Here is a 15,433-nt window from a genome sequence, read left to right on the forward strand (position 1 = left end):
AGGGAATAGAATAGAATATACAGTTTGTACAGTATAAAATTTATAACGTCTATGGAAAGTCTCCACAAAACATGAAAACCAGAATGTGTGTGTATGTATACGTGTGGGTGATACTCACGAAATCCAGATTTAGAAGGTGTCCAGCATCAGAATTTTTAAAAAGCCATTAAAGCCATTTTTTGCACATATAAGATTAAGGTCTGATCTTAATATAACCATTGTTTTTAGAGGATTTAAAAAAATATATATTTTCTATAGAATTATTTGAATTTTTTTTAGATTATCATTATAAAAAATATCATTACCGCAACATGATTTTACATTAAATATATGCATTTACAAACTCATGTTTCGGTAATGAGAACTAAAAAATTATCTAGGTACTATGAAAAACAACATTTTAACTATTATCTGGAGAGGAAAAAAAGAACTGCTTACCTGGTAGCCATCTTGAGTGTCACAGTCAATTATATCCCTTACAACAATTTTTTTTAAAGTTAGTTCCTTGAGGGCTTAAACAATTATTGACAATTGTTGCGGAGGATGAAAAAATTGGTCTTGGACACATTTATATTCCTTATTATTGTCTCTACATTTACCAATGATCACCAAATACCACATGTTTCTTCACTGTAAATGTTTATAGTATAACATGCACTAAAGCTTTTTATTTTTTAGATTTTTAAATTATAAATATTTCCTTGTCAAACAACCCAAATCCAGTCATGGACACGTTGCGGTAATGAAAATATTCCCCGTAAATGTGGAAAAAACAACAAAATTGGTTTGTATGATTTCATTTGAAATCATGTGCAAAATAGTACATGAAGAGATGTTTGTAACTGTATGCTGCTTATTTTGATACTCTTACTTTGCATTTACTTTTTTATCAAAATGTTTTATGACACATCATAAGTCTAATTTCGTGAGAATCACCTGTGTGTATATTTAAGATATACTGTACATTGCCACTTAATCAGTGTATATCTGAAGTATGCCACTCCATGTATTTCTTTTAAAAATATACATGTATATGTGCAGTATGTAAATGTATGTAAATTAAAGTGCGTGAAAAGTCTCTTGGAACACATATTGATTTTAACCAGCATCTGCTATGCCCACATTCAAAGACTTCTCACCTAAACCCTTCAGCAACCGATGGCCAAACATGGGCCTCATTCATCTAACAGCACCCCGGCTTATTGTTCGGGTGTACTGGGGTCGCTATAAGGCATCCACTCGCATCGTTCTGGTGTATTCCTCCATCCCACAGGACCCAAGATACAAATCAAACCGCTCTGACCCCACCGTCCTCTCCACACTCCCAGTCCCCTAAAGGCGAGACAGCGGTGTGAGATCCTACCTTGCCCTTATTTATTTTCCCCTTTGTGGTTCTGAAGCCAAGGGCATAAGTCATATATATTTCCTTGGGTAAACTAAACCCCTGTGATCAGAACTGAAGCCATTTCTATTTTAAATAATGTTTGCTAATAATAATACCCGAATATCATGGCATGGAGCGTTTGAAAAGGGGAATGAAGGCTATCGGAAAATGGATGTGTGAATAGGGTAGCATTTTCTTTCCATTACCAAAAAGAAAACATAGATATACCGCGGCCATCCCGCATTAAGATCAAAGAGCTCGAGCCATTGTATTAAAAGTATAAGTGTGTTTGCTTGTGAAGCAGATGGCCGTAGCTCGCAGCCTAAGAAGATGCTGTTGTGGAGTGAATAATGACATGGTTAGTAAGCCCAAGTGTAAATATGCAAGTAAACACAGGCGCCTAGAGAGCAAAGCCGAATCACTGGCACCAATGAAAACGCATCCCTTTTTCATGTCACATTGACCTTTTCCAGGCCAGATGAAATCAGTCTTGGCTTAAAACAAATAGCCACATTTCATCTGCTGTTACCCTTCAGACCGGGCCGTGTGACCTTTGAACTTAATTTTCTATCTAAACCCATTTCCATGTGCCGCATCCCCCGCTCCACTGTAATAAGTGTCTGGGGTCTTGAGCTGTGGAACAGGGATGTATAAAATGATGTTGAAGGGAGAGGCTAAACATATGGTTATCTCTACATCATTTCTTTAATTTGGTTTGCACCTATTATCACCTGACAATACCATCAGGTACATCTTGTAACAATATCATACAGCACAATTATAATACAAAATACAATGAAATTACATTAGGTTTAAATGTGGCAGTGGCTTAGAATCACTCGGTTCTGTTAGCAGTATATTATGATAGACGGCAGGGACACATGACTCATTAAACATAACGATTACCTTCCAAGAATGAAGACAACAAATATAAAAATGTCTTTGTGTGTGTGTAATAAATCGCTTAAATCTAAGCATTGCTGTCATAACTTAGAAGAGTTACATACATACCTACATATTCCCACCAGACAATTGAAACCGTTTAAGTATTCACTAAGTATGTACTTTAAAAGGAATGTAACGGGAGCATTTTTGTGCTGCCGTCCGTGGCTAATGCTATTTCTACATTCATAAAACGAATATGAATATATACTAAGCACTGCTGCCAACAAACCAAACCTCAAGGTTTTGAGAGGCGTCTTGAATAAACAAATAAATAGCCGCTATCTACCCCCCTATCTCTAAATGCACAGACAGCCACTTAGGTCACTTGAAAGGCTAATTTTCTGGAAATGTCACGTTAACTCCGAAGGCCTCACAAGGTATGAGAAAAAGAAGATTAGCCCAGATGGAGACATTTGCAACACCAATCGCAAAGGAACTTGGGATTAGGCAAGCACCTTGTCTCATCTTCAAACATATGCACACATTCACAGGCACACAAAAAGGTCATTTCATACTCATTTCCCACAACTCTGGTTACACTTGAGTGAAAGCGCAGGTGCACGGGCCTAAATGCAATTGGCAGGCGCTAGAGGATGCTTATCGGCGCTCTTAAAAGTGTTGCGTCAAAAGCCATTTCATGTCACCGTGGCTTCACTCCATCCTTTGAATTTGTTTGATTGTCACGCTTTGCTTTCGGTTTGTCGTTCGCAATAGCATGCTTAAAGCCGTTTCACCTTGAACAACTCAGACTGACATTATGGCATGAGACTCGTGGCACAATAAACCTTTCAGAACCTTCCTGCTGAATAAATAATCTTGAGTCCAATAATATTGAAGATAGACACGGCACAGCTTCATCGAAAGGATGTGTAAATACGGAGATTTGATGAAGAGGTTAAATCAGTTTATTGTAACCCGGTGTATTCAGTTTAGAGAAGATCCATGCCTCGAGCTCTTCTTATTTTCCATCATAAATTTAAAAAAATAAATACTTACAGACAAAATAATAATAATGATCTTATCCCGTCGCGCATCAAATTTTTGTCTAACCTCCCAAGTTGACTGACCACGCATCGTGAACAAATTTATTACAGCATTCAATTATTAAATAAGAATATCACAAGAGGTGACCTTCCCCAACCGTGCAAAAATAAATGTCTGCCGCACTGTCCCTCAGCTGTGGGAACTCACATCAGAAATATTGCTATTTTCTTTTAGCATTCCTCCATGCAAACTGGATTAGCGCTCCACTGCTTATTTAACCTTTTCGGGTAAACAAGATTATTTATTTCAACTGGCCTCTCCCGGTTTTATCTTCTGGTTAGAAGAGCCAATGAAAAATAAATGGGTGAATAAATAGGCGCTTGAACCTTGTTCCCACGCTTGGTGATTCTATACGAGTTAATTGAAAAATGAACAAGAACTTTTGGGACAGAGCTGTTCTGTTAAGAGTCAAAGTCAACATCTTAATGCTTGGTCAGCCAACTGCTTCACGTGTAGATGGACTAATAATGTCACGGTCCGAGAATGAATTGCTGTTGATTTTCACTGTTATAGCTCTTGTGGTCCTACATTAGACCAGATAGCATTATTGGCGTTCTTTTGAGCTGAACAGTATCTCTTTAAGATGCTGTCATTCTGGAGTTTGTGATGTGGATGAAGTCCATTAGGCATCCGAGTTCGGTTTGATCGGTTGGAGTAAAAGCGATTTTATTATCCAAGTCCCTTTGAAAATAGGGGTCTCGGGTGCAATTTATGCAGTCCACCGCAGTTTTAAGTACTGTTTTGTGCATGACAAGTTTTAGGGTGCAGAAGCGAGGAAAAATGGAGAGCTGGATTCTACACATTTATGCATTTGCTAGTGACTTTTATCTACGTGGCTTGCGGTGGTATGTACTTTTATGTCAGTCTGTGTGGGAATTGAACCCATGACCTTACTGCTGTTAGCTCCATGCTTGACAAGTTGAGCTCCAAGAACACTCTAAATAACTCTTAACACTCTTGAATCATTACTTAGCCGAGTGGTGAAAAGTTACCATTGGTGCTAACTATGGTGCTTACATTCAGGATGCCAAGTAAAACAAGGTGAAAAGAGACCTGTGGGGGTAGTTGCAGTGTAGTCCAATCATACTCTGGTTGAGAGACTCCAAACCGAGTGTGAAGTGTTCACTATATTAGGACTTATAGGATTATATATATAGTTTCAAGTCTCAAGTGTATTTGTCATGTGTACAGATTTGCACAAATGCTTGATGTAAAGATCAGGGATTCTACATCAGTACAATTTGAATAAGAGATAATGTATAGGCAGCCGGTTGTTATCGCAGATAAAAGCCCCGACAGTGTGATTAACGCGAAGCGGAGGGTCTTATATCACATTGAAGGGGCTTATTTCGTGACAACGACTGGCTACCTGTATTATCTCGCTTATTACACAGCTATTTTACCTCATAAGTAAGGTAAGGGACATTAAATATTGATTTAAAATTTTTTATAAGGTCATTTGTAATGAATGCAGACCTTCCATGAGAAAAAGCCATTCACCTTCCGTCTCAGGATAAGGCAGGACGTTCAAACGTCACGAAATTTTTTGGTTAAATTATTTGTAATGTCATATGTAATTAAAAGACATTTTTGTGTAATATTAAACTGTACATGTGTTTTATTAGTTTTAAGGGGAATACGTTTTTATCTGGGAATAACAAACCTGCAAATGTCGTGACTGACCAATCAGAGTCAAGCATTCCAACAAGCCATTTATTAATACAATATGACTGGGTATCAATTCAGATGTTCTGGGTCGATTCGATTTCGATTCATAAGCTATTGGATCGATTCGATTCTCTGTTCGATTCTGATTCTTGGACTGATTTTTATACTTAATTCAACTCAATGAGTATAGATTTAAATACTTTATTTATAAAAAAGTGAACATAAGTTTACAAGTGGGTAATTAATAAAAAGAAATTAAAAACCACCAACCTGTATATTACACTTTTTATTTTAGGTAAACTTGGGTACATTACAGAACCCATCTCTAATTTTCAAGTGCATTCAGTTATGTTAAATACAATACAATTTTGATGCAAAATGAAAAATGTATGCTAAAAAAGTCAAAACAGTCGCATTACTTGATCAAACAGGATCAGGTTATTTCATTAAAAAAAATTATTCGTGGCCTTTGAGAATCGATTTTTAATCGACCATGTTTTAAAAAACGATTATTCGAAAAATCAATTTTTTTTGCCCAGCCCTAAAATACAATATAAAAAACAAGATAAAACAGAATAAAGATATAACAGAATAAAAATATCTAATAGTACAGTCGTTAATATTCGATAACAACAACAACAGCATTCAACGAGTGTCGATATCGATTAGTTTGGTCTGTAATGTCACTTGCCCACCATGCCATTGTAAAAGCGCAAGCTTTTGGTGTGTCTGCACTACACAGCGCAAGGTCCATATGTATAGATGGTTTCATCGGACGCACATGTGGTATCGCGACTACGCATCTGGGGTGGGTTTCCTGAACAACGACGTAAATCGCTGCTGAACCAACATAGTACGCTGCATAGTTGGAGAAACAAACTACATTGTCACGACTATTTCCCGAAAGCATAGTAACTTTGTCACACATTTGTCGTTTAAACCATGTTGGTTTAACAACATAGTTGATAATGTCACGTGGGAGGTGAAGTACTAATTAATCTGTGCAGATCGATTTGCAGGTCAGATTATTGCTGTAAATAAAATATATTGCATCGGAAGACTGATTTTGTTATCGTGATTTAGTTATATGTTGTTTATTTTCAAGATATTTAATTCACGCGCAAGTTCCCTCTTACGTAACTCCTACCAGGGATTCCCCAGGGACTTAAAGCTCGTAGCACTGCGCACATGCACAGTTTTCAAATGCAGCGCTTTAATTCTGTTTACAAACTTAAAGACGTAAAATAAAATTTTTATATATTTAGAATGATGGATATATACTGTACTACATGTTTTTTGCTTATTTTGTTTTACATATTATAATAACAAGGAACGATGCTTCTAACGACAGGTGAAGAGCTGTCGTTCAAACCACACAACTTTGCGATGCAGCTTGCGAATGTTCGTTTGAACTATGGTTTCGGGAAACACCAAATTGTTGAACTTTGTCAGTAACGACGAAACTTATGACAGTAGTTGGCTAACAATGCTTTCAGGAAATGCACCCCTGGTCGGAACTTTACTTCCAGTTTCTGTATGTTTAATGATCTGACTAGTTGCTAAACTGAACTCTTGAACAAATAGCTCATCAAAAATAACAAATGTTTTGATTTCCCAGGTAAGCTACATGTTGTTTATTTTGCTTGTTATATAAATAAATTAGTTTTAAAGGACTTTGTTGTTATTTATTCTTAGCGGAGTTTCCCGGAAGTTACATGTTTTCCATGAAAGCTGCTTGTTCATGTTGTTACTGTCGAAACCGTCTATACAACACGCAGCAGAGAGTTACATGGTGACAGCGCAATAATTGACAGGAAGATGGCAAAAAGCAATGTTTGTTAATAAAAGTTTAATTTCTTCATTTAATATAAGTGACTTTCTTTGTTGGGAGCAGATACGTCTCACGCTGTTGCAATGGGATGGTAGGCTGTGACGTCACAGACCAAACTAATTGGGAATGACGTTTGATGAATGCTAATGTCATTATGGGATACTATTGATTAGTTGTTGCAGCTTTAGGGCCCTGTTTTAATGATCTAAGCGCATTGTCTTAAGCGCACGGCGCACAGCCTAAACGGGCGTGTCCGAATCCACTTTTGCTAATTTAATGACGGGAAAATGGTTTGTGCGCCAAGCGCACAGTCTAGAAATTGTAACTCTATTGTTTTTAATGAGTAATGGGTGTGTTTGGGGTGTAACATGCAATAAACCAATGAGAGTCTCATCCTGTTTAAAAGCCAGTTACGCTCACCCCCAGTTTAAGATTAATGTTAAAGAGCACCTATTATGAGATACACGTTTTTAAACATCCTTTTGTGTGTAAGTGTGTATTAGTACATGCTAACGATATTCAAAAAGTACATACCTCAAAGAAAACGATGACGCGAGTTATCGTCTCTAACGTTTGAGGACTACAAAAAACACTCGGGTTGTAGGCAACAGTTTACTTCCTGGGATTGGTGACGTAGATAAGACCAACATTATCATAGTTCAGCCCTCTCTGCTTGGCTTGGGTACGCCCTCAAAGACGGGGGTGGAGAGCGCTGAGTCAGAAGAGAGCTAAAATGGCGGAGGTTGGGAGTCCCTGCTTTGACCCTGTTTGCAAACTCTTGTTTCATTGTTTAAGCGATTAAATCTCTCGAGTAGACGCTGTCTCTTTAGATGCAAGGGCAAAATAGCACTTTATGGACTAACACAGAGGACATCATGTTTAATACGGTTCCGGAAAAATCCAGTCAGAAGTTGTTCACGGAGTTTTCACAATAACTGCTTCTCATGAACCGAAGCTGCGCGACGTCTCCTCCTGAAAGTTGGATTACCGTGCACTTCTGGATCACAGGCTGTAAGTATTCATGTTTATTATTTGCCTTTACTGTAAGTTACGTTACCTGTAACCGGAGCTTAACATTATGTGCTTGTAGAGCTCAGATATATATCTATGTGTAGAGCTAAGCTTGCAAGCTAATTGTTTTGTGTTGTAATAATGTATTTCATAAACAACGTACCATATTTACACACGTGTGTGTTGAATTATGCAGACTATCGTTTTATCGATGTTTATTTAGACGTGTTTACAAACTTGCTAAGCTGTTCCAGCTAAACTGTTACCGGTAAAGTTTGTTCTCATGATCAAACTCAAGAAACTCGAAGTATAGATGATTTGTTTAACGTGATATGTATTTTACTGTTGTTTTTACTTTAAGCTTTCTTAGATTTTGAAACGAAGTAAACACGTAATGTGTGTTGCTAATGTTGGGCCATGTAACATGTAATACATTAACGTTTTAATGAATAGTCTAACGATTTATAATCGTTGTACTCTATTGTTATAATATGTCTTTTTGACTGAATACATGTTTGTTTTATTTGTCTATATCCTAGATTCGCAGCTGGACACATCCTTCTACACTGTATGCAAACATGCAACATCATTACACACAGTACAAGGCATATGAGGAGCAAAGGTGTGTAACACATATGATGTATTTAGCTAGTGAAACCACTACCAGTCTTAAATGTATAACTGATGATGACAAAGTTTTTTTCTCTGCATAATCATAGGAACCCAGGCAGTAGCATCGTTTCACAATGTTTCAATCACCATCATCAGTGGATGCCTTTGCCGTCCGTAGCCTGAGATTTCAGATTTGCAGCAAAAAATGTGACTTCCCCATTTATTGGAATGCTGTGCAGGTATTTAAGTATTTTAGTAACTGTGTTAAAATAAAGTACGGTAGTGTTTACTTTTAAAATAAATGTATTGCTTATTTATATTTTTACAGGTTATACCTTACAGCCGTCCATTACAATGTCACCAAGCCATAACAAAAGCAGGAGAGGGAAAGTACAAGGCTATGTTCCCAAAACACACAAGTGACATACTGTAAGCAGTAATGTTTTATTTCAAATACATTCATAATTAAAAACTTAATGTATGAAGCAGGGAAATAAATTATCAAAACAAAAGATTTATTGACTGCAATATTTGTACAGTTATGTGGATGATGTGATCAGGCTTGTGTTTGATGAGGTATTTGAAGATAAGCTGAAGGAAACCCCGATTCCAATGGACCTGGCATCACAGTTTGAGAGACCTTCAAAGGAGGACGTGATTGCATGCCATCTTCAGTGCAGGGGTCGTCGGAAGCCAACATTCCGATCAGGAAGCTCCAAGCATATCTGGAGAACAACACACGACAGGATGATAACCCTAAAGTGTCGTCTTAGATAGCACCAGCTGACAAAGCTTTGATATGCCATTTATCTGAATAGATAGCTGTAAGAAGTGAATTGAACAATTTTTTGAAAGAAGAGCACAATATGGTTACTAAAGTATGTTTATTTGTATATTGTTTAACAGTTAAATATATATTTGTAATAAATAAACTTTTGACTGACTACTATATTTTCTTTAAAGTTACATCTTTTGTTCTTTTGGGTACTTTGTTACTATAATAATACTTTAGTGTTATTGGTTTAAAAATGTAATAAAACTTACTCTAGTCCTGCGCCTCAAAGGCTTATAGTCGGTACAATAAATGTTCTGTGTGTAGGGATTTAGACAATTTGTGCAAAACCTGGATGATGAATCACGCAGGTAAGAGGCCCTGGAACCTGTTGCATTCTCCTTAAAACCTAATAAGTAAAAACATAGCACAGTAAAATAGTATGTAAGCAGTATTTTATAATGAAGTTTACTATAGTAAAATAATGTAGAAATTACCAAGTGAAATCGTTTTATAATCATTTCAACAAATACTTTCTATGTGCTACATTTGGTGTTTCCATATAGTTTGCACAGTAATAGAGTATGTAAACAGTCTTTTATAATACATTTTACTATAGTAAAATAATGTAGAAATTACCAAGTGAAATCGTTTTATAATCATTTCAACAAATACTTTCTATGTGCTACATTTGGTGTTTCCATATAGTTTGCACAGTAATAGAGTATGTAAACAGTCTTTTATAATACATTTTACTATAGTAAAATAATGTAGAAATTACCAAGTGAAATCGTTTTATAATCATTTCAACAAATACTTTCTATGTGCTACATTTGGTGTTTCCATATAGTTTGCACAGTAATAGAGTATGTAAACAGTCTTTTATAATACATTTTACTATAGTAAAATAATGTAGAAATTACCAAGTGAAATCGTTTTATAATCATTTCAACAAATACTTTCTATGTGCTACATTTGGTGTTTCCATATAGTTTGCACAGTAATAGAGTATGTAAACAGTCTTTTATAATACATTTTACTATAGTAAAATAATGTAGAAATTACCAAGTGAAATCGTTTTATAATCATTTCAACAAATACTTTCTATGTGCTACATTTGGTGTTTCCATATAGTTATGTAGTACGTTATAATTACCTTTTGGATGTCTTTGCAACACATTTTCGTCTTCGTTTAGCATTCTGGCAGAGCTAAGGACACCTAAAAAAGTTAAATCCAATCGCATTCATTGACGGAGATCGTTTATATCGTAACGGCCTTCTGAACTCTCTGGATCGAGCTCGAAGTGCTAAGGCAGTACAGACACCATCGTTTATAGAGAAATATAACGCTTGTTTACGTTGCCTCTGAGGCTGTGACTCTCTCAGTCAGAACCGGTGTGTCAACCCACACGTAGTCAGGGGCGTAACCTTTCAAACACACGACGAACCCAGCTGACCAATAACAGTTGAGTAGTCATCTGACCAATCCGATTACACTAGACATTTTGGGAGGCGGAGACAGGAACTAAACCGAGCGTTTTTCAGACAGTGGGAAATCGGTGAGGTATGTAAGCAATTTATAAGACTCACAATGCATTAGTTCAAGTTTTAATAACATGTATGTACTATGGGATACTGCATTTACGTGCTAACGTGCCAATTTATTAGCATAATTGGTGCTCTGTAAAAAAAGATCAGCGTAATCTCCAAAAATAATTTACAAATATGCAAGAAACGGTTTGTATTTTAAATATACTTTATTCGTAACAAACAGGAGATAAATAATTTACAAACGTGTGGAAAGCCGAAACATTTCACCACTCAGACAGCGCCGTGAGTGTTTTAAAAAGATCTCACCATATCCACAAGTACAAAGTCTTCATATACAATAATTTCTTGGGGTAGCATTAAAAAAACATTTAAAAATAGATGCAATATTTGCAGTTGTTTAAAGCAAAACATTCAATTAAGCTGCTATTTAGTCCTCATTTATGTTCAAGAGACTCAATAATAATCTTTTACATTTTAATCCTTAAATTTTTCATATTTAAAAACATTTGTGCTGCTGTGCATCCCTGTGTGTGATATGCAAACCCGTGTTGTCGTCCCTTTTATAGGCGCATATTACTATCACGTTCATTAGATAACAAAAACAATATTGCGCCATTGACGTTAGACAAGGTTTTAGTTAGTTAATGTCGTAGTCTATTTTAGTTGCCTCAAAATAGCAAACCTCCAACAGTGCGCCTGAATACCACAACCAGAACGCCCTTGGTTGCAAAATTGCTATTTAAACAGCGTGGCGTTTAAACGTGAAAATGATTGCACCGAGTTGAAACTAACAAAAGACACTTGCGTTGCGCCTGGTGTATGATATGGCCCTTAATATCAGATCAGGTCATGTCAAAGATTAAAGGAATAGTCTACTCATTTTCAATATTAAAATATGTTATTACCTTAACTAAGAATTGTTGATACATCCCTCTATCATCTGTGTGCGTGCACGTAAGCGCTGGAGCGCGCTGCGACGCTTCGATAGCATTTAGCTTAGCCCCATTCATTCAATGGTACCATTTAGAGATAAAGTTAGAAGTGACCAAACACATCAACGTTTTTCCTATTTAAGACGAGTAGTTATACGAGCAAGTTTGGTGGTACAAAATAAAACATAGCGCTTTTCTAAGCGGATTTACAAGAGGAACTATATTTTATGGCGTAATAGCACTTTTGGGAGTACTTCGACTCGCCTGAAAAGTCCGCTCCCCTTCTCCCTCTCATAATGGGAGAGGGAGGGTGTTACTGCGCCGAGTCGAAGTACTCCCAAAAGTGATATTACCCCATAAAATATAGTTCCTCTTTTAAATCCGCTTAGAAAAGCGCTACGCTCCACTTTGTACCACCAAACTTGCCCGCACAACTACTCGTCTTAAATAGGAAAAACGTTGATGTCACTTCTAACTCTATCTCCAAATGGCACAATTGAATGAATGGGGCCAAGCCAAACGCCATCGAAGCGTCGCAGCACGCTCCAGCGCCCACGTGCACGCACACAGATGATAGAGGGATGTATCAACAGTTCTTAGTTAAGGTAATAACATATTTTAATATTGAAAATGAGTAGACTATTCCTTTAACATTAAAGTGAATTAAATGGAATCAAACTTTAGTCAGAGACTTATTTCCCTTGTTTTGTATATGGACACATTGGCAGTGTTGTATATAGATACATAGCAATAACGATAATGACACAAAATGCTGATGGGAGTTTATTTCAATATATGTTTTGTTAATAGGATACATCTGAACTGATCCAGTTAAAACTTCTATACTAATGCTTTTGTCTTACACTCATTCTGCAGTCATTTCCATTTCCTACTCTTTTCCATTTTTAATTTTCGTATATTAAATAAACAGTAATGCTTAATGTTAATTAGATATAAAGCACACGCCTACTGGCCAGAACTTCATCTGCGGTTCATTTCAGTTGTTGATCTTTATGAGTGAGGTTTCATTTCCCTGACAATCATGAAGTTTCAATTCATCAAGTTCCAACAATCATCAATCCCTGAGATTCACTCAGATGCATATGCTTGTGTAGGTGGAGACAGTCTACAGATTAAAGTTGTACTGACATGCCCCGAGGCCCACTCACTGACATAGCTTGTTTAGCACACATTCAAAATGAATCCCACCTTGATGTTATTTTTAAAGCTAATCTGAATGTCCTCTGCTTGTGGCCGCTAATCGCTTCTATTCCTGCTGCATTTTCGATACTCCTGTATACCATGTATTTCTCTTTGAAATTAACCAAATAGGACCTTTGGATATTAGAAAAGAACAGGGTCAATGCAAAGGTTCGAGTCAAGAATGGAAAACAAACTTGGGGGTGAGGATAGCCATGATAGTGTGGGCTGATATGAATAATGCAAACACACAAGCTTGTAAGGTTAATACACAGTAGGCAAACACAATCACCCTTCCCCTTTTTAATAGGAATGTGCTTATTGAGACACTTAGAAGGGTGCAGGTGACGACTGACCTTTTATACACGCAGTTCAAACATTCATTATCATACAAATATGAGCTTTTTCACTAGGCCATCGATACATGGATATGTCAATAAGTTCAGGCTTGGAGAACCACAGAACCTGATTGGCCGGGAGGAAGCTGTGCTTTTATAGTTGATTAAGCTCCTTCTGAATCACCGCATTTCAGTGGGGATTCTGCCGTATGAAAACATACGCATCGAAGGTGACGGTAAAGGTCAAGAAGTGCATTTCTATGTCTGACTGAATTCACCGCCAGCGTCACGCTTTGCTTGTTACTTACAAAAAAGAAGAGGAATACAATAAGGGGTTACTAAAACTCAATTTTGTCGACATTTCAATAGGATACATAATGGGTACATAACTAGGTAAACACAATGAAACCATAAATGCATGCAACAAATAGAAAATTTCAATAAGAGGGAAGAACATCACATTATCATTATACATCATCATGGTTTTTCCTAGCTGAAAGAAATATAGTTCACCTAACACCGGCAGCATCATGACTTTTGTAAACAGACTTTCAAGGCACCGTGGCACGGATCACAATCTCACTTCGAACCTCTAAAGCCTCTCCCTCACCCTTACCTAAACCTTCTCCATTTTAACAGACGCATTCTCCACAAAGGGTTAATTCAATCACGTCAGGGCTCCTTGCTCTGCCGCCCGCTCTCTCCCATCATACTTTAGACTCAGTCGAGCGTCCCCTCATTGATGGCACCTTTGGCTCCACAATAGAAGCTAATTTGTTAGAATCTTTCACAGGTCAGGGGCTGCGTGAAGGCGAGAGGAGACCGCATCGGCCACCGGGAAAATAAAGCCATCCACCGAGGCTGGGGGAGCTGGGATGGGAATGGGCTGCTGGATGGGTGGGGGGTACTGATTGCCCACCTCTTTTTGTGATCGCGGATATCTTATATATATAAATATCAATTTCCCTCTCCTGTCAAGCAAGGCTGTAAGCTCTCTGCATCCCCCTTTCCCAGTTAACGCAGGTTAATAGATTGATTCCAGTGACATGGCTCATAATGAACAGTAAATTGTTTTATCTCTTAAGTCTTATTTGGTCGGCCGGGAAAACATATGAGGTAATATGGCCCCGGCTAAATGGGGCGTATAATAGATCTCTAGCTAAGGCATAGGGATAAGAGCTAAGGCAGGGCTATGATTAATGAAAATAATAATGCACTTGAAATTGAAATTTTTCTTCTTCTTTTTTCCAGCCTCTTTTAACTTTTTTTAAAGCCCTGCTTTCACCTCTGGCTCTGACCGTTCATGTGCACTTTGATTTGTGGGTAATTGCAGGACATCATTTGTTTTGAGTTTGCTGCTCCCCTCCACAATAGAGTGCACGCTGCATTCGGAGACAGTACCACCCTGCATTACTTGTGCTCAGCTTATTCCATAATCCAAATTACTGTATGTGACGCAAACAACTTCCCAAATATCTTTGAATGATGTGATGCAAAAAACGGGCGCAATTAAGTTAAAATCAAGGTCATTAACCGGCGTGCTGAGAAGTGACCCTCTTTTCTCAGTTCAATTCAGCCGATGACAGCAAGGCAGGCGAAAGACACCAGGGTCACTTCTGTTTCAGTGCTCTTACATTTGAAGGGCTTGTGCTGCAAATCACTTTGTTCTTGGTGTAGACATTAAAGCTGGTGTATATTGTTATATTCGTAAGCATCTCTTCCACTCATCTTAAACCACCTCTGTCATTCTCTGACATTTGTGAGCGCTCAGTTGTGACACCCTACATCTGGTGTAGATACCGTATTGAATTTTTTTGCTCTTTTCTGCTTTACGTTCAAACACGGACTGTTTGGCAAACCAAGGATTTGGGCTGTAAAATGCATTCAGATTTATAATTTATTGTTGTATTGTTGCTAATGCTAATCATTTCTGTTTATAATTTTTTTTTTAAGATTTACTTACGTTTTACTAACTATTTTTATTACAAGGCTCTCTAAAATGATTGTGATTGGCCAGTCGCGGCATTCCAAGGTATGTTATTTCGAGATAACAGCCGCCTTAAACTAATAACACATGGTAACCCGTATGCCACAAATCATTTTAACAGGTACAGTTTAATATTACACAAAAAAAGTATATATAAT

General features: G+C 37.3%; 3 long non-coding RNA genes across 3 annotated transcripts in view; 2 read left to right on the forward strand and 1 right to left on the reverse strand.

The window, feature by feature from the left end:
• The window catches only part of LOC129419615 (uncharacterized), a 353,983-nt gene that overhangs the window by 214,642 nt on the left and 123,908 nt on the right, over positions 1–15,433 (forward strand). The gene's annotated exons all lie outside the window — the stretch shown is intronic.
• On the forward strand, positions 7,469–9,444 carry LOC129451577 (uncharacterized). The gene is made up of 4 exons (XR_012357707.1): positions 7,469–7,883; positions 8,423–8,505; positions 8,603–8,734; positions 8,824–9,444. It is a non-coding gene; the product is annotated as an uncharacterized lncRNA (long non-coding RNA).
• LOC141349727 (uncharacterized) lies at positions 8,921–10,952 on the reverse strand. The gene is made up of 3 exons (XR_012357708.1): positions 10,424–10,952; positions 9,540–9,676; positions 8,921–9,220 (listed from the first exon to the last, which is right to left on the reverse strand). It is a non-coding gene; the product is annotated as an uncharacterized lncRNA (long non-coding RNA).

The sequence above is a fragment of the Misgurnus anguillicaudatus genome, chromosome 15 (assembly GCF_027580225.2).
Source record: "Misgurnus anguillicaudatus chromosome 15, ASM2758022v2, whole genome shotgun sequence".
Taxonomy (NCBI): domain Eukaryota; kingdom Metazoa; phylum Chordata; class Actinopteri; order Cypriniformes; family Cobitidae; genus Misgurnus; species Misgurnus anguillicaudatus.